The sequence below is a fragment of the Mauremys mutica genome, chromosome 5 (assembly GCF_020497125.1).
Source record: "Mauremys mutica isolate MM-2020 ecotype Southern chromosome 5, ASM2049712v1, whole genome shotgun sequence".
In the NCBI taxonomy this organism is placed as follows: Eukaryota; Metazoa; Chordata; order Testudines; family Geoemydidae; genus Mauremys; species Mauremys mutica.
In genome coordinates this window covers 33,042,335-33,064,324 of record NC_059076.1, presented here as the reverse complement: position 1 = coordinate 33,064,324, position 21,990 = coordinate 33,042,335, and the positions used below count along the sequence as shown (strand labels likewise).

At 41.2% G+C, this 21,990-nt stretch overlaps 1 long non-coding RNA gene across 1 annotated transcript in view; it reads left to right on the top strand.

Moving 5' to 3' along the window:
- LOC123371463 overlaps positions 1 to 21,990 on the top strand; it is a 126,964-nt gene that overhangs the window by 89,650 nt on the left and 15,324 nt on the right. The window contains exon 3 of the long non-coding RNA XR_006579803.1: positions 5,606 to 5,739. This is a non-coding gene — a long non-coding RNA (uncharacterized LOC123371463). The remainder of the gene's footprint in view (positions 1 to 5,605; positions 5,740 to 21,990) is intronic.

Sequence of the window (21,990 nt, the reverse complement as noted above, 5' to 3'; positions counted from 1 at the left end):
CCTACCCCCAACTTCAGAAGCACCATTCCCCGTTTTTGTTCAGGAGTGCCAGGACTCTGTCATGCTGCCTTGTGCTGAGAGAGGAGTAAATGACCATCCACTATCCAGGTTTGTGATGTAACATAAAAAGAACAGGAGTACTTGTGGCACCTTAGAGACTAACAAATTTATTGTAGCATAAGCTTTCGTGGGCTACAGCTCACTTCATCGGATGCATATAACATAGGAATTCTGTGCTTTTAGTGCAAAATGTAGTTACTGAGTACAAATACTTTTCACCGATGTAAGGAAAACAGCCTGGGGTTCTCAAGTGTCTCTTTCCTCCAGGGTTTTACCCAGACCAACTTCCATCTGAGACAGTGTTTTTAGCTAGCTCTGCCCTTGTCAGTGTAACCTGCCTATGGGAAGGACTTATTCTAGAAATGATCTGTCCTTCATTTTGGAGTCTTGTCCAAAGAAGAGAAGGTTAAATGCTTCAGAAAACATTGATTCGTTGCAATCTAAATGTTCTGCCAGAATGTGTCAATTTAATCAAAATTTTGTTTGGGAAAAAAAATTGAAACAAAGTGTTCTGATAAAGTTGATTTTATTGGAATATTTTAATCTGACTTTTTTTGAAATATTTTTAATTGTATCTTATATTTTAACAAAAAATTAGACACTAATTTGAAAATTAAAAATGTAAGTCAAAATCACAGTGAAATATGATTTTATTGAAACAAAACATTTTGATAAACTCAAAGCAGTTTTTTCTTAAATTTCATTTCACAGGGAGCTTTGAAATTTTGCAAGAATCTTGCATCTTTGCAAGAAAAAGCTAGTAATACTTCCCATATATGATATGGCCATTTTTTAATGTTTGAACTCTTCTACTGCACTATAGAAATGCAATGTGGTAGTGCTGTTTATTATGTACGCATTATTACATTCATACATATAGTATAGGTGGGGGGGGAAAAAGAAAGAATAGAGAAGAAAGGTTGCTGACAGTCGATCACACAAGACATCGGTGTAACTGGAGAAAAGTGTTACTGAATCCTAGTATGAATATTATTACCAGTCACTCTATAACAACTCAGCATAGTTATACTGATGTTCACCCCAGCATATGTCTAAGGGAAGGTGATGATCTACAAAGTCAAGTCATGTAATCAATTTACTATCCAGTAATGAAGCTATTAGATCTGATATTATCACAACACAAATGTACACTGGTCAATTCAGAGCAGTGGTCCTCACTTTTAATGTTGAGTCATAGTATAGAATTGGGTATTTCTCCTCACTATTTGGATGAGAAGTACAGGTACTGAATGGTTCCATTCTTTAAAAACTGTGATAAACATTACACAGCAGCCGGCAAGCTTATCAGTTTGATCCACTGTAGTTTTTTTGCCAGAATATATGCTTTGAATATTCTTGGTTTTCTTAGTGTTTGGGCTGTGGAGAATGGAAACTCACTAGAATTAAAAAATGAATTAATTTGGCTGATTGATTTTATGTTTTTATACTGTCATGCAGGCCAGGTTTTGATCAAATCGATCTATGGGATGCCATTCTAATATTGAAGCTTATTTAGCTGAAAACATACAGAGATGAGGAAATGAGATGATGTCCATACAGAGATGATGTTCATCTCATACAGAGATAATGTTCATTCGTGACAGCTATTGAATTGAACTAATGCTATGCAAAATAACAGATGTTTCAGTTATCTGACAATTTTGAAAAGATAAAAAATTAATTTTGGGTTGGACCAAAACTGAAAAGTTTCAAAATTTTTGGCAAACTGAAGTGTAAAAATATTCATTTCATGGCCAACAAAGTACTTAATTCATCCTGTAATGAAATAATTTGTTTAGATTTCAAGCATATTTAAATATTTTGATTTTTAAAAAAAATAAAATGGAAGGAAATTTGCAAACAGAAAGTTGTTCTGAACTGAAACACCGAGCTATTTTGCTTCTAAAATATTGAATTAAAATTTTTTTTTTAAAATGAACAATTTTTGGCAAAATCTGGTGTTGCTGAACCTGTATTTTTAATGCTTGAAAAAAGATTCTGTTGAAAAATGTTGCTCCGCTCCTAATCTGAACTCTGAGTGTGGCTCTGTTAGTTGTTCCCTACTTTTGAAAATAAAGGAAAGAATCAGAGCTTCCAGAGGCTTCATTTACATTTGGCTAAAGTACATCAACTGTAAGCCATTTGGGGCATGGACGGTCAGCTTCATTTCTTTTTACTTATTTCATTAATGTTGTTCCCTAAAAACAAAGAGAATAAACACAAACTCACTCTTCAAACTTGCAATTTAAGAATACCTCAGTATGTTCTGATGTTTCAGTCACAGTCCCTTCTGAGGTGTTTGAAATGACTTCAGACTTTGTGCTGTAAATTGCATAAGTTATACAATATGTGTGTATATATATATATTAATTATAATTAACCTACTTCTTTTGTTACTATCTCTGAACTCCTGTTGCTTCTTTGACTAATGCATTTGAAAATATTAGCTGTTGTTGAAAGGAGATTGGCTTGTTAAACTCAATCCTCCTTGGGAAAACCCCTTGGAAGCTGTGGGAAAACTGAGGTTGTGCAGCCCATAGAAGGATGTTTGAGATTTTCTTACAACTATAAGGGAAAGGTGTTGAACTAGACTGGTCAGTTTTTAGGACAAGGTGACTTCACAACTGTCAGATGAGGACGAGTTATGGGCCGTGAATGATTGCTTGCCATTCAGTTCAGTTCAAAATAGTTTTCTGGCTAGAATCCTGACCCTGCCTCTTACAACTGAAGCATTACTAGAATGGGAAGCACATGAGACAGAAATATCAACTTTTGACTAATCCATTGCCATCAAGATATTCAATATGAAGTACTGTTATGAAGATTGATATTTTTCAAGGTATACTTCCAGTAAAATGTGGTTGGGGGACAATTTATATATTTGTTAATGTCAGTTTCTAAGGGGTTAATATATATGAAGAACTCCCTGTTCCAGCATGATTTTTAGACAAATGTGGGAAGATTGCTCTTCTTTTATGAGTCCTGATAACTATGGTAAATCATGAACTGAAAGGGTTAGAGACTGACATACAGGAAGATCAGCCTAGGGTCAGAACATTGCAGTCTGACCCTTATTTTCTCTTTTTTTCAAACTGGAAAAAAACATTCCTTGTTTATTTTAGTTAGTTTAAAAAAAAAAAAAAGAAACAAAGAAGAAGAAATTCAGAAAAGCTTATTGGCCAGACTGAAAAATCCTTACCATTGACTTTATTGAGCTAGCCTGTGATGCAAGATACTACTCAGTCTGAGTAAGGGTCTCTCCATCTGACCCAGTGTCAGACTCAGATGTCAGGCAATGACGGGTGCAGTTTTAGGCCCCGATTCAGCAAAGCTCTTAAGCATATACTTAATTGTAAGCACGTGACTAGTCCCACTGATGTCAATGGGGTTATTCACATGCTTAAAGTTAAGTGAATGAGTAAATGCATTGCTGGATCAGGGCCTTAGTGGATAGATGGAAGGGCAATTCCCATGAATGATGGAATCTGCCCATACGGTGGAGATACTTAGTTGGTTTGGAGGAGGCCAGCTTTTTTTCCAGTTTCATGTGTCTTTTCTTCGAAATAATATTTGTCTTCCAAGAAGCCCACATTCCTAGATCAGTGGCCCATGCTTTTATCCTGGTGTCCTCCAACTGTGTTTTTTGTATCCGCTTTTTGCCTCCCATATATTTAGATTTTAAAATCTGTGGGGCAGGAAATGTGTGTGATGCCTAGCACTTTAGGCTCTGATTGGAGTTGACAGGGTTCTGTAGCAGTACAACTAGTGCCAATTACGCTCTCTTCCCCTAAGCTCTGCACTGAGCAAGGTGTATGTGCAGGCTGTATCATCCGTTGGCTGCACAAAGACCAAACACAATTGTGTTTTCTGTAGTCAGGGGAAAGAAAGGGACTTATCCCTCCATACGACCCCCCGCCCCCGCCATACATCCAGCCTGCTCTTTGGCTGTGGCAAAGGAGAGTGGAGCCCTCTGGGAAGACATACCCACGGGGGGCATAGAGGGAGGAGTTCCTTTCTTTTCCTGACTACAGAGAACACAAATGGCTTTGGACCTTGTGCAGAGTGCACAGGGGCTGAGGGTCCTTATGGACTCTCCCTCCAAACATCCATGCAAGATACATTCATAACCTGTCCTTAAATTAGACCCTAGGCATGTAATGAGCATCTATATCCTGGGGATCATTTCTGCCAAGTTTACCATTTTTCAGTGTGTATTTTGACTTGGGTCTAATCAGAGGTTTTACTTATTTTTTATTTTATTCTTGCAACTTGTTTGTGTATGTTTGTTTGCAAAGCCAGTTGGCATGTATCATAAAATTTGATTGATTGAACAGTTAAGCCTTGAAGGCTTCCCTCTGAAATATTGCCAAAACCAATGAGAACTGAGGCACATACGTATGTTATGCAAATTACCTACTCTTTCTATGTAGATATCGTGGCCATACACGCACACAAATAGACACGCACACATAGTATGTATATGTATATGTATATGTATACATATATGTATATGTATATGTATATGTATACACACATGGTATGTATAAATATCTCCTGTCTGTGTGTTCCATTCTATGCATCCGAAGAAGTGAGCTTTAGCTCACGAAAGCTCATGCTAAAATAAATTTGTTAGTCTTTAAGGTGCCACAAGTACTCCTGTTTTTTTTTACACATAGAAAATAAATTCTGATTTTCCTATGATAAACTGAAAGTGCTGCACTGTTTCCTCCCCTAGCATCCTCCCCCTCAATATACTGGATTTAGTGACCCGACTTTTGGGTTGCATCAGTGTAACTAAAAGCGCAAGCCCAAATTTAGTCCACTATGGAGATGATCAGTGAACAAATGAGTATGCCATTAATTTTTTTTTAAATTTATAAATTAAGTCCAAGCTACTTTTTCCAGCTGTAAGAAATCTTTGCAGAATGGGTCCTTATCTAGGGGGTAAAAGAAAAACTGTTTTAGTTCAGTTTGTGGAGATCAGCCATGATTCCCATATTTTGCAGAAAAATTGTCACTTCAGCTTGAGTGTAGTTTGACGTTGATATAAATTATCTGTTGTGTCCTGTCAGAGGTGCACAGCCATGATCCCATATGTACTTTCTGAATGGCATACCAATAATGAAATAATGGGTGTGCCTGACTGGAGAATAAAGGCTGCATATTTATTCAACAACAACAACCCTTGCAGAAAAGGAATGGGCAGGGAAGCATTCTCACTAAAGCCAACCTGATGTTTTTCTCTTCAGCAGTCAGCCGAACCCCTAAAGTTCATTTACAGCAGCTCCTGCATCCTAGTGTAAAATCACACTACTCAGCAAAAGGATTCGTCCCTCTCTGAGACATTCTGTTCATCAGGGTTCTTAGGCTTTCTCAGCCACTTAATGACCAATTGTGTCTGATCCTTGGCCCATTCTTGTATCTGAAGTGAGGCACTGTCTTCATGCTCTCTGTGGTCATACAGCTGGAAGAGCCTTATCCTCTAGATATTACTCTGTTTTGCTTTCAGACTGCAAGGCAATTCTTGATAATCTCTCTCTTCTAGCTGCAGATGGAGGACACCGGCAACGGATGGTCCATCTCAGGATCTCTGGAACATCGGAGGATTCCTGGCTCTCTACTGCCAAAGAGTGGCTAGCACAGTCTTCACTGGATCCTTCGGTGGATTGCAGGAGTCAGGTACGTATCAGAGTCCTTGACAGATGTTAGTAGCCAAAGTCTTGATCTAATGGCGCACAAAGAACCTGGACGTGGCTGCCTCGATGGTGGACAGCACCTGCGTCACCACTAACAGTCCCTTATATGCTCTGAGGCGTGCATTCCTGAGGCACACTCTGACGGGCACTGCTCCCAACCAGTTCCAGACAATTCTCTGTCCCTCAGGTTCCGTGAGGAAAACAGAGTTTTGGCGGGAAAATGCCATGAAGAAAGGGTTCAAACCCTTTCTTTCAGATGCGCCATCTTGAATTTCTAAGCTCCATTTTGAATTGCAGCAACATTCTTAACAGAATATGACCATGTACCAAAATCACCTTCCAGCCCAGGGACCCTACAACAAGCAGCAAGCGTCTGTTCAGTTCCCAGCCTTGCTGTTTACTCCCTTGGTTGCTTCCTACCTTGCATACCACAGGCAGGCTCTCTTCTCCACCCTGCTGAGTTCTGGGGTATGTCCTGCCTCTGGGCAAGGCCCCCCAGGTCCTACTCATTCCTTGGATTCTCCCCTTCCCTGTCTACTAAGCAGAGGGTGACCACAAACTTTCCCCCAGCCACCCTTGCTGCTGCTAGCTAACTGGGTTTACAGTAGCCCAGTCCACCTCTGCTCAGGTGAGCTTCTTTCTAATCAAGGCTCACCACCCAGCCTATATCTCCTTGGTTTGCTGCTTAACAGGGTAATTGCCCATCTGGCCTCCATTATCCCCCTCAGGGCAAGTATAGGGTGGACAACCCATCACAGTCCCCGCCAGGTTCTGTGTCAGTGGACAGGAAATTTGCTGATGTAACATGGTGATTGACATAGTTCCATTGACTCAATCCTGAATCCCTTCCTATATTAACCTTTAGTGAGACAGATTCTGACCTATGACTGGCTGTCCTGATGTGGTTTGTTAGAATCATAGACTTTAAGGTCAGAAGGGACCATTATGATCGTCTAGTCCAACCTCCTGCACAATGCAGGCCACAGAATCTCACCCACTCACTCCTGTAACAAACCCCTAACCTATGTCTGAGCCACTGAAGTCTTCAAATCATGGTTTAAAGACTTCAAGATACAGAGAATCCTCCAGCAAGAGACCCATGCCCCACGCTACAGAGGAAGGCAAAAAACCCCCAGGGCCTCTGCCAATCTGTCCTGGGGGAAAATTCCTTCCTGACTCCAAATATGGCGATCAGCTAAACCCTGAGCATGTGGGCAAGACTCAGCAGCCAGACACCCATTTTTTGGCATTTCCCATACAAAAAAATAAGATTTGGCAACCTTAAGTCTAGATTGCAAGGCATTCCTATAAGATGGTGATGGGCTAAGTATAAATACATACTAGATTGCAGAGCAACATTGTTTATGGTACCCAGCAACATTTCTGCAGGATTATTCTACAGATATCTGTTTACCAAGCTTATTTTGACAGTGTTACTGACGTAACATTCCAAGCTTTAATGATTCATGGTACTCTTCTCATTAAGGTGAGGAAACTAATTAATGAATTGGAAAAAAATCCATTTGTTTGAATTACACGGGAATAGTTTACTTCCTGCTTTTTAACAGCAAGGGAATACTGCTTGGGAGAATTGCACATTTTCAGCTTCGGTAAATGTCTTATAGTCTAATGGCATGTGTGAAGCAAAGTAGTAACAGCCAATTTACTGTAATGAAATTGTAAAGGAAAAGCCATAAAATACTGCCAAAGCTATTAGTAGAGGCACTGCTATCAGCACAGAAGAGCACCTGGCTGGGTTTTAAAGGGCACAGATATAATACTCTTAGGGCATGGCTACACTTGCAGATGTAGAGCGCCGGGAGTTAAACCAGCCCTCGGAGACTGCAGCAGGGAAAGCACTGCCATGTGTTCACATGGTCAGCTGCCAGATGAGGAATGAGGAAAGCCACTTTCATGGGGCTGTGTGCTGAGTTCGCCCCCACCCTGCGGCGCAAGGACACGAGATTGAGATCTGCCCTGCTGGTGGAGAAGTGGGTGGCTACTGCACTCTGGAAGCTGGCAACTCCAGACAGCTACCAATTGGTTGCTAACCAGTTTGGAGTGGAAAAGTCGACCATTGGAATCGTGTTGATGCAAGTGTGCAGGGCCATTAATCACATCCTGCTCAGAAGAAACATGACTCTGGGCAACATGTGGGACATTGTGGCTGGCTTTGAACAAATGGGTTTCCCTAACTGCGGAGTGCCATACAATGAGTGCTGCACTTTAGGCTGGCTAAAATGCATGATGATGGGGGTTGAGTGAAGTGGGTAAGGGTCAGAGTTTGGAGGGCTGGGTGGTGAAGCTACAGGTGTTGGAGGCAGCTGGTGGTGATAAGAAACTGGATGTTGGAGGAAGTGGGTTGGCGATGACATGTGGGCACAAGGGAAAGAGTTTTGGGACAAGGGCTGGAGGAGGGGGCATGGATCTGCTCCGTCTTGTGTGCTATAAGCACCTGCATCGAGTCCGCTAACTGCTCCATAATGCTTAGGAGCCACTCCATACTTTGGTGCCAGTGAGCCGCATTCTGCTGGTTGAACCTCCTTTCAGTCTCCCGCCACTTCTATACTTTTTGGTTTTCAGTAAGAGACTGCTGCATGACTTCATGCAGCAGGTTCTCTTTGGTTCTTTGAGGACGTTTCCTGATTCTTTGCAGTCTTTCAACCATTGATAACAAGGATAGCTGGGATCTCAAGGTTTCATCTGTAAAGCCAAAATGCAACATTTAACAGAGGCAGCATAGTTAACACTAGACAAAGCAATGATTCAGCCATACTTAAAGACAAGTACAGTGAACACAATAGCAGAAAGTGCTCGTCCCAAAGCGAGCGCACATAACCCACAGGAGCCCCAAAATGGTGAGTAAGCACAGGGGCAAGAGGGACTGATTGTTTCAGGGCCATACTGTCCTCTGGAGTTCTGTGCCTTGGGAAAAGCCAACAGCTGCAGAGGGCCCCTATACTGAACACTGTCCCCACATTTTCCACAGGATGAGTTCATCCTGGAAGATATCTCGCTGCTGAGGGTAATCTGGGAAGCAAGGGAGGGTCTTCTACTACAATGTGGCTTCTGCCCTGGCTCTTTTGCCACTTGCCTGTGTGCAGCAATGGTCTCTCCGCCCCTCATGGCACAGTGGCGTGGACATATTAGCCTTACTGGGACAAGGAGCACAGTAGCTCTGCCAAGGAACCTGCGCAAGTGGATTGCCCAGCTTCTGCATGAGACCTTCGATGAGATCACTGAGGCCGATTACTGCGATGTGAGAGAGCACATCAATGCCCTATTCCTCATCTAGGCATGCACGCAGCCCTAAGCCTTCTTTCTGCAACCCTCCTCGCCCCGAGAGCCCACACCAAACAACTACCTTCCCAAAATAACAGCCACCTACAGGGCACCTCCTCTGCTGTTTGTTCTTCCCCAAGCACCGTCTGCTGTGACTGGTTACCTTCCTCCTGGCTTCAGGGCCACCCAGCGGATTCAGGGGGCCTGGGGCAAAGCAATTTCAGGGGCTCCTTCCATAAAAAAAAGTTGCAATACTATAGAATACTATATTCTCGTGGGGGCCCCTGTGAGGGCCCCAAATTGCCCCACTTGCCCCCCACCCCGGTGGCCCTGCCTGGCTTGAAAACAGCTCCTGGCTGCATGCATCTAGGGATGCCGGGCCATCCTCTGGCTCTGGGCCCCCCTCCTCCTCAGCACCCTCGCTCCTGCTTTCCTTCTCCTGCCTTGTTGAACTCTGGGCTGCTATGGACTCTGAAGTGTCCAGGGTGGTGCTTGGAGTGGAAGTGGGGTTCCCCCCCGCAAGCATCACGTCCAGCTCTAAGTAGAAATGGCAGGTCATGGGGGCAGCACCGGAGTGGTGGTTTGCCTCCCGTGCTTTGTGGTAGGCATTCTGCAGGTCCTTCACTTTAACCTTGCACTGCACTGCGTCCCGGTCATGGCCTCTTTCCATCATGGCCCTTGATATTTGCCCATAGGTATCGTAATTCCTATGACTGGAGAGCATCTGGGACTGGACAGCTTCCTCCCCCCAAACATTGATGAGGTCCAGCACCTCTCCATTGCTCCATACTGGGGATCGCCTGGCGTATGGAGGCATGGTCACCTGGAAAGATGCGCTGAGAGCACTCCATGCCTTGCTGAGCAAACAGGAAGGAGACTTTCAAAATTCCCAGAGAATTTAAAGGGCGGGTCTGATGGTTGGTCACCTGAGAGCAGGGCAGTAGAGTTCAAAGTGATGACCAGAGTGGCTAGAACAGGCATTGTGGGACACTTCTGGAGGCTGATCAGAGCACATTAATAGACCAGGGCATCCATACTGGCACCACGGCACTCCAGCTGGGGTGCAGCAAGCTTTATGCTTCTCGTGGAGGTGGATTACCAGGGGCGCTCCAGCCGCAGAATCCTGGCACTCTATGTGTCTTGCCAGTGTGGACACCTCAGGAGTTAGGGTGCCTGGGGCTGATTTAATGTGTTATAACTTGCAAGTGTAGCCAAGGCCTTACTGAGCAGCATTTTATAGACCATTGTTCACAGCCAAAGAAAACAGATTTTGGAGATTTTAGGTGTCCATTAACAACTAGATAAATGTGAGGAAGACAAAACTAGGATAAACAGGTAATTTAAATATCAACTTGCCTCATCGAGACTGGGAACTCCCCAAATATCAATCCTAGTTGGGAATATATTAAATATAGAGGCTTCCCATATTTTTACATTATTAATGGATTAAGAATAATTACTACAGCTATGAACTCTCTTCATCCTACTTGCAGGAGATGCCATTATTACAGACCCGTTAAAATGCTCTTTACAAATCAAGCAACTTCATAAAATGTTCTGAAACAGAGGCAGGCATGTGGCAATAAGTAGTAAAGTGCCAAGAAGCAGACACCAGTTGAAAAATATTTTATCATGAAAGATTAAATGTAAAAAAATATTATAAACGATAAGACAACAAAGAATATTTTACAACAGCCTCTCCCAAATAAAACTTCTTTCAGCGTTGCCAAATGCGATGGTGAAGTGAATAAAGAGCAAATGGGTTGTATTTCAAACACATACCATTACACGAGCAAGAGTAACATTTTATTGTTTCAGTCACATTTTTTGACTGATGCAATAAAATTTGTAAAATATAAAGAAAAAACTCAGGATTTATCTCCCGCCCTGCTTCTTGTTCTTCTTCTTGTTCTGCTTCTGATTCAAAATTCAAAACAGACCTTATGGTTAACTGCATGACAATAAAGTTATGGAGATGTTTAAAATTACTTGACAGATTTAAAGAAAAATACAATTCTGTGTACAGTTAGGGTCAAAAGAAATGCTTTTCTTATGAATTTTGCACTGCTCCTACTGAAGGTGGGGAGAAAACTCCTACTCTCTTGGGCCCTGGTCCTGCGAAGATTAAGAACATGCTTGATTTTACTCACTGTGTAGTAAATGTGGCTGTGCATAAAGTTGTTTTTTGTAGAAATAAGGCCCTAATGAGAGCAGCATTGGCCCTTAGTGCTTTTTAAAATGCCCAGTTATGTTGTTTAGTAACTACTAGTTACCAAGTTATTAGCTAACATATTTTTGCTGGCCTGATATATTTTATTTTAATTATTCCACTTTCACTGAAATGAAAAGCAAAGTATAGGTATCCTGTGCTTTCAACATGATGACTTTCTGTGTTGAGTACAGTACTCACTATAGGTTTGATAAATTTCAATTGGACACTTGGCAAAATAAATAAGATGTATTTCCCCATTGCTTCAATGAACTATTTGCTGTTTCCCTATCTGGCTTTTCTTCATTCTGTGCCTTTCTTTAAGCATCAAAGGAAGGAAGATCTAACATTTTGGATGATTGCGTCACTAGTTCTTCATACTAATTAGCAAGTATGGCTTTTGGTATATAGTTTAGTCAAACCTAGTTTGAGCTGCTATGCTAAGCAACCCCACTGAAATTGAATTTAATTGCACATGTCATTTTGTACAATTGCTTGTCTTGCAAAGTGGAATCTGTTCCACCAAAAGTAGCTCATGCATTACACTTATACAAATTCCTTGTTTTTCGTTTTTCCACACTTTAAAAAAAATCACAGTAAAGCCACAGTGTATTCCAAACTTCGTAGTAATTTCTCTGTAAGGACTTGGGTAAACTCTCTGTCATTATTTACACACGCCAAAGGGGAGATTATATTTTTGGATTGGCTAAGCACCATCCCCGCAATGCTGATTGAAATTGTTACATCAACCAATCTCACTGGGGGTAAGTGTTGTTATCATCTGAGTTGCATAATGTTCAACAGGGCAGAGCCAAACCCTAAACATACTTTTAAGTATACCATTAACCGTTCCCTCAATAATAATAATAATGGCCACAGTTTTGCCCTTGAGTTCTCTGTGTGGAGGAGAGCATTCTGTGCGTGGATCTCTCCTTACTGTGTGGAATAAGAAATAATTCATGTTGGTGGCAGCTTTCACCCTTTCCTGGGACCTTGTGAAGGGCTCTCTGTGCATCTGAGGAGGGAATGGGCAATGGATGAGCCAAGCATGCAGTGGATGGGCTGGAGGTGGAGTTAGGAGATGCGCATCACATCTCTTTTTCCCCTTCTTTCTTCTACTCGCTCAGCCCACGACAGTTTTTAGGCAGAAATGAAGCATAGTCAGACGCTGTATTACATTTCCATAGACCTCCCTTTCCAGGGTGATGTAGGCAGAGCTCAGGCCTCCTGCTGAACCCAGGGGACTTGGAGGCTGATTCCACAGTCTGTTTCGTAGGATTTACATAGCTTCACATTTCACAAAGAAACCTCACAAAGATTCCCTACATTTTAACCTCTTCCTGCAGATTTTCTCACAGAAGCAGATGATCAGCCCATACTGTTGCATGCACTAATATCTGTACAGGTACCACTGTCCTCTACTGGATGGAATTTGAATGGCTCAGGTTTCTGTCATAGTCCTTTGCTCCTAACTACTGGATTTCTCCTTTAGCTCAATTGATAGGGACCTGTGGTTCTGCAGCCAAGGCTCCGTCCATGAAATCATAGGTAGCCATGGATTTGTTAAAACACTTTGCATTTATAGTGTACTTTATATCGTCAGGACAGCAAATGCCTATTTGCTAGTTAATCTTCACAGGATCCCAGTAAGGGAAGTATTATCATCCTGATTTTATTCTAAGAGACTGAGTGGTGAAGCGATTTGCTCAAGGCCACACAGTAAGTCAGTTGCAGAGCAAGGGCTGGAACGGAACAGAGGCATCCCAGTGCCATGCTCCTTCTGAATCATGGCATTATAACAGATGAAGTTAAGCAGGTAATATATATTATTACATAGCACTGAGTCAGTATAGCCTATAGTCTAGACCAGTAGTTCTCAAACTTTTGTACTGGTGACTCCTTTCATATTGCAGATCTCTGAGTGTGACCCCTCCCCTTATAAATAAAAACACATTTACACCATTATAAATGCTGGATACAAAGCAGGGTTTGGGGTGGAGGCTGACAGCTCACGACCCCCTCCATGTCATAACCTCGCGACCCCCTGAGGGGTTGCGACCCCCAGTTTGAGAACCCCTGGTCTAGACCAACAGAAAAAAAACTTCATACAAAGATAAATCATAATCATTAAATGTAAATAGTAACAGATGATCCACTAAGATGATCTCCTTATAGTCAGTCTTTCCCACTAGAATGTGGGCTAAGACACCTTTTATTGTAATATGTTCAGTAGTTATACTAAATACATTGGGACAAGACTAAATATGCAGTTCTGTTTTTGTTGTTTCTCTTCTAGATGAGTAGCTTTCCTTCATAGAATCATAGATGACTAGGACTAGAAGGGACCTCAGTAGGTCATCTAAGCCAGTTCCCTGCATTCAAGGCAGGACTAAGTAATTATTAGACCATTCCTGACAGGTGTTTATCTAACCTATTCTTAAAAACCTCCAATGACAGATATTCCACAACCTCCCTAGGCAATTTGTTCCAGTGCTTAATTACCCTGACAGTTAGGAAGTTTCTCCTAATGTCCTATCTAAACCTCCTTGCTGCAATTTAAGCATATTGCTTCTTGTCCTATCCTCAGAGGTTAAAGAGAACAATTTTCACCCTCCTCTTTGTAAAAACCTTTTATGTACTTCAAAACTCTTATCATGTCCCCCCTCAGTCTTCTCTTTTCCAGATTAAACAAACCAATTTTTCTCAATCTTTCCTCATAAGTCATGTTTTCTAGATCTTTAATCATTTTTGTTGCTCTTCTCTGGACATGCTCCAATTTGTCCACATCTTTGCTGAAACGTGGCACCCCGAACTTGACATAAAATTCCTGAGGCCTTATCAGCGTGGAGTAGAGTGGAAGAATTACTTCTAGTTTTTTGCTTATAGTATCATGCTGGTGGAGATCTAAACTGATTTTTTGGGGGTAAGATTATGCTTTTACACATCAGTACTATAGAGCAACATGAAGGGATCAAGAATCTCCATGTATGTCTATACCTATTGATATCAGTGAGAGCTACATGTTCTTATGAAGACAGGAATAGATCTCATAATGGTCAACCACTTTCTATGCTAGCAGTTCCATCTTTTGGGGCATTGAAAGACTCTCTTTCTATTGCCAAGAAAGTGCGGAAGTGTGACACATCCCTTTCTGACAACAAAAACTGTGAATGCAGAAACAACTTTTTGAACATCTGATATGGCAGTGTAATTGTACTCAGACGGTTTTCCTTTTCTGAGATATAAAACCAGCCACTTGATCTGCACCACTAATGAAAGCTGTCTGCATGCTCCTCTACTCCAAGCAAAGTTTTCACATGAATATGGCTTTATAAAGATCTCTTAGGTGGGAACACTTCTCCCACTATTTATAATTTCATTCGATCACCCAGTATTTCAAATGCTACCTTGATGCTTATTTCAGATGATCCTTTTTAAACTCTTCCCTTTTAGTAATTTCTTTCTCATCCTTTCCAAATGCTAATTTCTATTGCTTATTTGTTATCCATGTCAGCAAACTGACTCTCACATAGTGCACTTTCGTTCTTACATACGGCCTTATCCTGGCCCTGTTGATTTCAGTTGCACTGGATCAAGCCTACAGCCCATATTACATTCTGAAACACAAGGGAGAAAAGATTTTTAAAATAGACAATATCTGTAGAACTGTGTCATCAATCTACTGTCTCTGAATAAAAAGAAAACAGCACATCTAACAGGAAGACACTATATGTTAAAATTGTAACAAAACGAGTAATTAGAAAACAGACAACCATGAAATATATATGTCAGTACTGATTATTATTTCTGTGTCTAAACATGCACAGACTTAGGGTGCTGGTCCTGCAATGGAATTTGTGCAAGCAAAATCTTATTGAGCGGAGTCCCACTGAAGTTCACTTATAAATCTTAATGAATAAGAAGAACTTGTGTTTCTGGAGTAAACACATGAGATGTCAATTGCCTGGGTATTTAGGCATTCATCAATTCTTACTGGTGATTTATTTTGCCTTAAAGCAACTATGTCAAATTAAACAGAAGGAAAGCGATTACTATATTAGCAAGTCCTAATCTGATGAACTACATCAGTAACGTCATGTCTATTTTCAGACACTTTGTTGCTAAATAGGGATCTTTACACTTGAAGTTGCTTTACCCTTTCCCAAAATGACAACATTCTATTAGAAATAGATTATTAGGCCCTGGTGCCAATGCTCCCATTGTAGAGTCATGGTTTGGGAAAGCAGACAGCTGGGAGAGTTCAGTGTTTTGAAGGTTATGATCACAGCAGTTTCATAAGTGCTTTATTTCAGTTCTCTTCTGACTGCAGTGGGGACAGGTGCGGTTTGGTTCTGATTTCACTGGCCTTAATTTCTTATCTGACCTGGTAGTCAATCAAGGGCATGAGAGAGGGGAGAGAGTGTGTGAGAGAGAATGGAAGGGAGGGACAGAAGAGAGAGTGTGTAATGCTAAGCATCTGACTTTTCTCATCCAGGAACTGGCAGAGCTGCCTGTCATTCAGTTCTTCTCTGTGTACTAACGCTGCCCTGTGCAAAATGGATTTCTGAGTGTTAACCATCATGTTCTTCTTTTCCAAAGGGTCTTCTGTAGGATTTCATTTGCAGAGCACAGAGGGCAATATCTAGGGTAATTCCAGGGCTTAGTGGCTGTGATCTTTTGTCAACTCTACTTGTGAGTGAAATTAAACTTGGTATGAGCACCTACAATCTGAGCTTGTGCAACACAATTCCTGGCCAATGAGTGGAAAATCATAAACCTGACAAGTATTTATGAGAGAGAAAAATGAGATGTCATAATATAACAGGAATATATTCATTAAATCTATCAATTTCTCAGAAACAGAGAATTCCCTCTTCAGTCAAAGGATTTGAGCAGGTTTATAAAGTCTGATATTCTTTTATGAGATGTAACTTTTCTATGCTAAAATGAAGTATGTTAAGATTCAGGTCAGTATTTTCAAGTGGAGTAAGCTGCAAAAGGGGGTGAGCTACTGTAATTTAACAGTAGCCACTGTGCTTTTGATGCAATATTGGACAATATCTATGTATGAACTTATAACAGCTGAAATCATACATTATATATCCTTAGAAATATTATGAGCCAGGTCCTTAGCTGGTGTAAATTATAGACTTAAATGGAACAACACTGATTTACAACAGCTGAGGATTTGGTCCTATTTTTTGCACCAGACTGAATGGCAAGAATATAATAGGGATTTTAAAGAGAATAGCCAGATATTTCTCCTGTGTTTAAACCTGTGTGGGGAGGCAGAGGAAGTAAGTTTGCAACTCCATTTTCCTTTCAATCCTCCCACACAAGTAAGCGACATGGAAATCTCACTTAGCTCAAGGATCCTGCTGATCATAGGGCATTTACATTAGGTAACAATGCTCATACACTCAGTTCTCCAGAGTTATGCTACCCCTTGCAATGCAGCTCCCTAAGTTTCTTTCTATGCTACAGCTGTTATCTGATTATAACCATTAGGTTGTGTCCTCCCCAGCAAATGTCAGAGTAGGATTAGACAATGTAGTGGTAAAAACATCTGAGTCCTGTTTGTATTATAACTTCCAACATTGCCACCAGCAATGGAGTTGCACTGGTGTGGATTTCTAGTACAAAGTTTCCTATTGTAAACCAAGGTTTTGGTGACATGGTTTTATGCCCCCACACAAGAGAGTTAATACTCAGTAACCATGATCTCTAACAATGGTTCTTCCTTGCAGAGAGCCAGGCTGACACATGGCTTCCACAATGAGTTTCTGGCACTGCTGTGCAGCCAAGACTTCCTAACTAAGCCTGGGCGTGTAGCCAGTGAAATCAGTCCTCCTCCTTACCATCTCTCTGTGCAGTATGAATCTCAGAGTTCACTGCCACCAGTACTGCTAGTGCTCTGGGAATTCTGAGCCAGATTTTAAAAAATATTTAGGCACTTAAATATTCAGATATGAGCCAACTGGGATTTTCAAAAGCACCTAAGTGCATAAAGCCCATTGAAATCAATGGAAGTTAGGTGCCTAAATGCCTTTAAAATTTGGCCCTCTGTATTTTGCTAAGGCATTAAGAACTATCTGCCTAGATTGTCCCAGAATGCATGGATGCAAACATGAGTAGGCAGTGTGGGAGATGTGCACACACAAGTCAGATGATACACTGTCATGTTGTTAAAACAAGCTGCAGTGTGGCCGAAACTCAACCGTCTTTGCATCAACTGTATCAGACGAGTGCCATGAACTGGTAACACACGTTCAGTCATGCTTTTGTTAACAGGCTCATGTTAGTACCTGCACTCCCACCGGTTCTTTGTCTTTAGTCCTTGTGCCTATGCCACCTTTCTGTCCTCTTAGTGTGGGTGGGATTTAATGCTGTGACTGCTGTTGCTAATGGGCATCTCCAGGTTAAGAGGGGAACATGCTGGGTGGAGTAGCTGCTTCCTGGCTTCCTCTTTGTCTAAAATGCAGGGTCCCTGTCATGCATTATGTATACCGACGTGATTCCTGGACTTGGGGGTAGCGGGTCATGGAGCCATTGCTCCTCCCATTTCCGCACTCACTGGACTGGTTCGCTGTGCTTTTCTTCCATTTACACAAGTGGAGGGGAATATTCAGCTCCAATTCATTATCAAAGCAGATTTCTATTTCAATACATTAAAAACATAGCCTCCCTTATTTTGATCTTGGCACGAACTAAGCAATGAGTACAGGCCATATGCTCCCATAGCTTGACACCAAAATAAGTATCAACTTACTACAAAACCTGTCTCCACATGCTACGCAGACACCTGCCATACTTACTCGCTATGCCACAATTCATTCTCATACACCCACAAATTGTCACAAACTTAAAGAGGGTGGATAGGAAGGATGTGGGCAAAGTCAGAGAAAAGCCAAAATACTACATGTGCTACTGCGGGCAAACATAAGTTACTGCAGAGAATAGGTGGAGCAGCATTAATCTGGGGTCAGGAGAGATCTGCACTTTTTTTGTGGAAAACAGCAAGGTCAGTGTCAATTCCTAAACATATAAAGACTATCTGCACATAGTGGAGTGTGTTGGATTTCTGGTAGGCCACAATGGGCTCAGAAAATTGTGCTTGTACTCTTTCATGTGCCATACAGATTCTGCTTTATTTATAGTAGTGGAGTGTTCTATATCTTCTCCAATTCAATTTCCACAGTTTATTAATATCTTCAGTGGGTGTTTCCAGTTATGTATGCTGTTGGTTGCTATTGTCTCCTCCCTCCCCCCATGAATGGATGGCTTGATATGGATTAACTTAGATCAGTTTTGCACTTTACAGCAAAGGGCAGCATATTACCCTATGTTTGGCAAAGCATGGATCTGATCATGCTAACCCACTGCTAATTCCATACATTGGTCCCTATCTTGCCATCCATTTTAAAGATGAAGGTTACATTGATTTCAATAGGTTATGCAGCTACCATGTTGAAGGGAGAGATATAAGAATGTAGATATATAAATAGATTAGATGAATGAGGATTTCTGCTTAAATATACTATTTAATACTATACTATTAGTATCACACAGAAAAATAAGAACAAAGGTGTTGGATATCACAACCAGGGTTCCTAAAATGGTTGAGAAACATTTTTTTTCATAACAAAATTGAGGGTTTTAGTTTTGTTTTGTTTTCAAGTCTAAAAGTAAAAATGCTCATTTCTGCACTGTAAACCTAATGTTTTTGGACAAAAGTAGACTGTTTTTTACAAGAAATTTTTATTAAATGAATGTTTCATTAAAAAAGTTGATGGGAATATTTTGGACCATCTCTAGTCCAAATATAATGCTGTGGAAATTAAGTACAGTGAGTGACATCAACATGTGTTGGGATAACACATGCAAAAGTTAAAAACAATCTCATTCAACAAGGCTTGTGAGACACCCCAACCCCACAAAAGGCCAACATTTCACAATTGAATTTTGGGTGCAGATCCAGGTGCTTGTGTTTCTAACTGCCTGGCTGCAGTCACAATGCAAGTAGTTAGAGATGCAAGTACTGTGGTCTCTGTCTGAAAAAGGAAAGTCCTACTATAAATTTGCCCCTGAATGCTGTAGTGATATCAGACAGAGCACTTACAATTGTGGTAAAAATACTATGTATTGTGTTTCATTTTTCCTTGGTTGTATAATTATCCTTGGCTGGCTTTTTGAATTTTAGAAAGTTTGGAGTAATATGACTGAGTTGTCCTGTTAAGTTGTCTTTGGTTAGCAAGGGGCATTGGTGACAATTTCTATCACCACTTACCAACTGTAACAATTATTTATGGTGAAAGTCTTCAAAGCCTAGCTGTTAACAAAGAAAGCCTGAAAACTAAGAAAAAGCACTAACAATCACTATGAGTGAAGATAAATCTAAAAAAAAACTATATATTTTGACAGCTATAGGTATTACACTAGCAGCATGGCAATTTGTCAGTTATATATTGTATTTGTAAATTTCTATACTTTATTATTCTGTTATTTAATTCCTTATCTCCCTTTGTAAAATATTAAGCCTTGGTTTGTTACTCAGACTTAGTGAGTCTATATGTATGAGTGTAGAAAGCTCTAGTAAGTACATATAATGCATAAATTAGGCATAACTTAGCTGACCAAATGTATTTTTGCCTGGGGAAAGGCAATGTTAGCTTAACTTTTTAACCATTTATAATTTTTATTGATATTTTAGATATGTAATTGTCCTCTTTTTACCCCACTGTAGTAGAACTAAAATAGACATATTAAAGCCATTTGAAGATGCATACAATGACTGGGGTTGGAAGAAGTATCCTTAAGTCTAGCTGCTCAGGATTTGATCTGTAACTTACGTTTGGACCAAACCCTGCCCTGCATAGTGAGGAGGAATGTGGATGTGGCAGAGAAAGCACCAGGTAATAGGAATCCTACTAATCAGGCTAGAATTTCACTGTGGATGGGGACACCTGTGGCAAGGGTACACTTTACTGATGCTCTGAAAAGGAGCGGCACATGCTTTTGAGTGCTGCACCTAATAACTGTCTGGGGAAGAGACATCTCTGAGACACCACAGATCCAATTGCCAACATGGATGTCTCTCCTGAGCACTAAAGAGAGATCCTGTTATTGGCCTGACCCTCCACCAGCTTGATAGAAGCTTCCCAATGCATAATGTTTGCATACTGCATACTTTCCCTGAGAACTTTGCTTCCCTATCTCGACCTCACTCCCCTTTAAGGAAAGGGTGTGACTCTCTCATGTGTGTTAACTTCCACTTACCATTAGGGAAGAAAGTTCCTGTATGTCAACACTGCAATTAAACCCCCCCTGGCTGGCCCATGCCAGATGACTTGGGCTCACACTCGTGCTAAGGGGCAGTTTAATTGCATGCAGACGTTTGGGCTTGGGCTGCAGCTGGAGTGCTGGGACCTTCCACCTCCCAGGGTCCGAGAGCCTGAGCTCCAACCCAAGCCTGAACATCGACACCACAGTTAAACAGCCCCTTAGCCCAAGCCCTGCGAGCCCAAGTCAGCTGGTATGGGCCAGCCGCAGGTTTTTAATGGCAGTGTAGACATACCCAACAGCTCAGCCAACCCTTCTGCCATCTCTATGGGGTATCTCAGTGTTCCTGCTATTGTCTTTTGTGGTTCCTTACATGGAGTTAACCCCCACCCCACCCCTGTGTATATAGGTAGCCAGCTGAGAGAGATTAATAAACAAAAATAACTCCGCTCATGGAAGGACCATGAAGTCAGTTGTCAGTGCTAGCTAGCACTGTGGTCCTACCATGACTGCTGTTTCCTCACTGTGTGATAAATGTGGAGAACTCTATTAGCCCTAGGCACAGAAGGCAAGATAAGACAACCTTAAAGCTATCATTCAAATGCACTTTTTTATAAAGCAATCTCTGCATTATAAAATGTTTCTTCTCCTCCCCAAGCTGATCAGGAACAGAAGAATCTGCTTGAGAGCATTCTCCTGGAAGGTACAGGAGCCATTCTGGAATTTGGGGCTGCTCCCCCATTCACAGAACAAGGCTAGGGGATAAGGAGATAACCAAATTGGTGATAGCAAGAGCAGCAATAGTAAAGCATACCTGTCAGTACAGCTCACACTACCAGTTGAGCCAATGGCACAGTATGACCATGGCAATAGTACTGATGGGAGATTAAGTAAATATCAGTGTGCCTGGGTTTGTTTAGAAGGGTTAATTTCTTCCTCAAGATTTTCTGTTGGTCTGTCCCACTATGGATAAATGGATGAGCTCAAATCAAAACCCTGCCTCTGAATTTTATATCTCTATAGTGAACAGAAGCACATCTTTGGGTCAGAACGTGGGAATTTGAAATCCTGATCTGTATCTGAAACTGCCCTGTTTGGACTGAGGCCCAGTGCACAACACTAATATTTGCATCAACAGCATAGAGTGAAATGGACAGTGATGGGTCGGAGATACTTTTACATGCTACAAAAATAAATTGCACTATATAGCTAGAGAGTGATACTTTGAAGTGATATTTCAATGCAATGCCTTTGAAACCACATTCTACTCCCTTTTAAAGAGAAAATAATTTAGTGTCCAAAATCATTAATTAAAAAAATGAAAAATAAAAGGAGCAATAGCATTTCACTTTGTTAATAATCCATAGTTTGAACACTCTGTGATAAACACTCCGAGTTTGTCTTCATTTCTCCCTCAAAATAGCTTTTTTACTTATCATATGGGAATTTTTTAAAATATTTAGC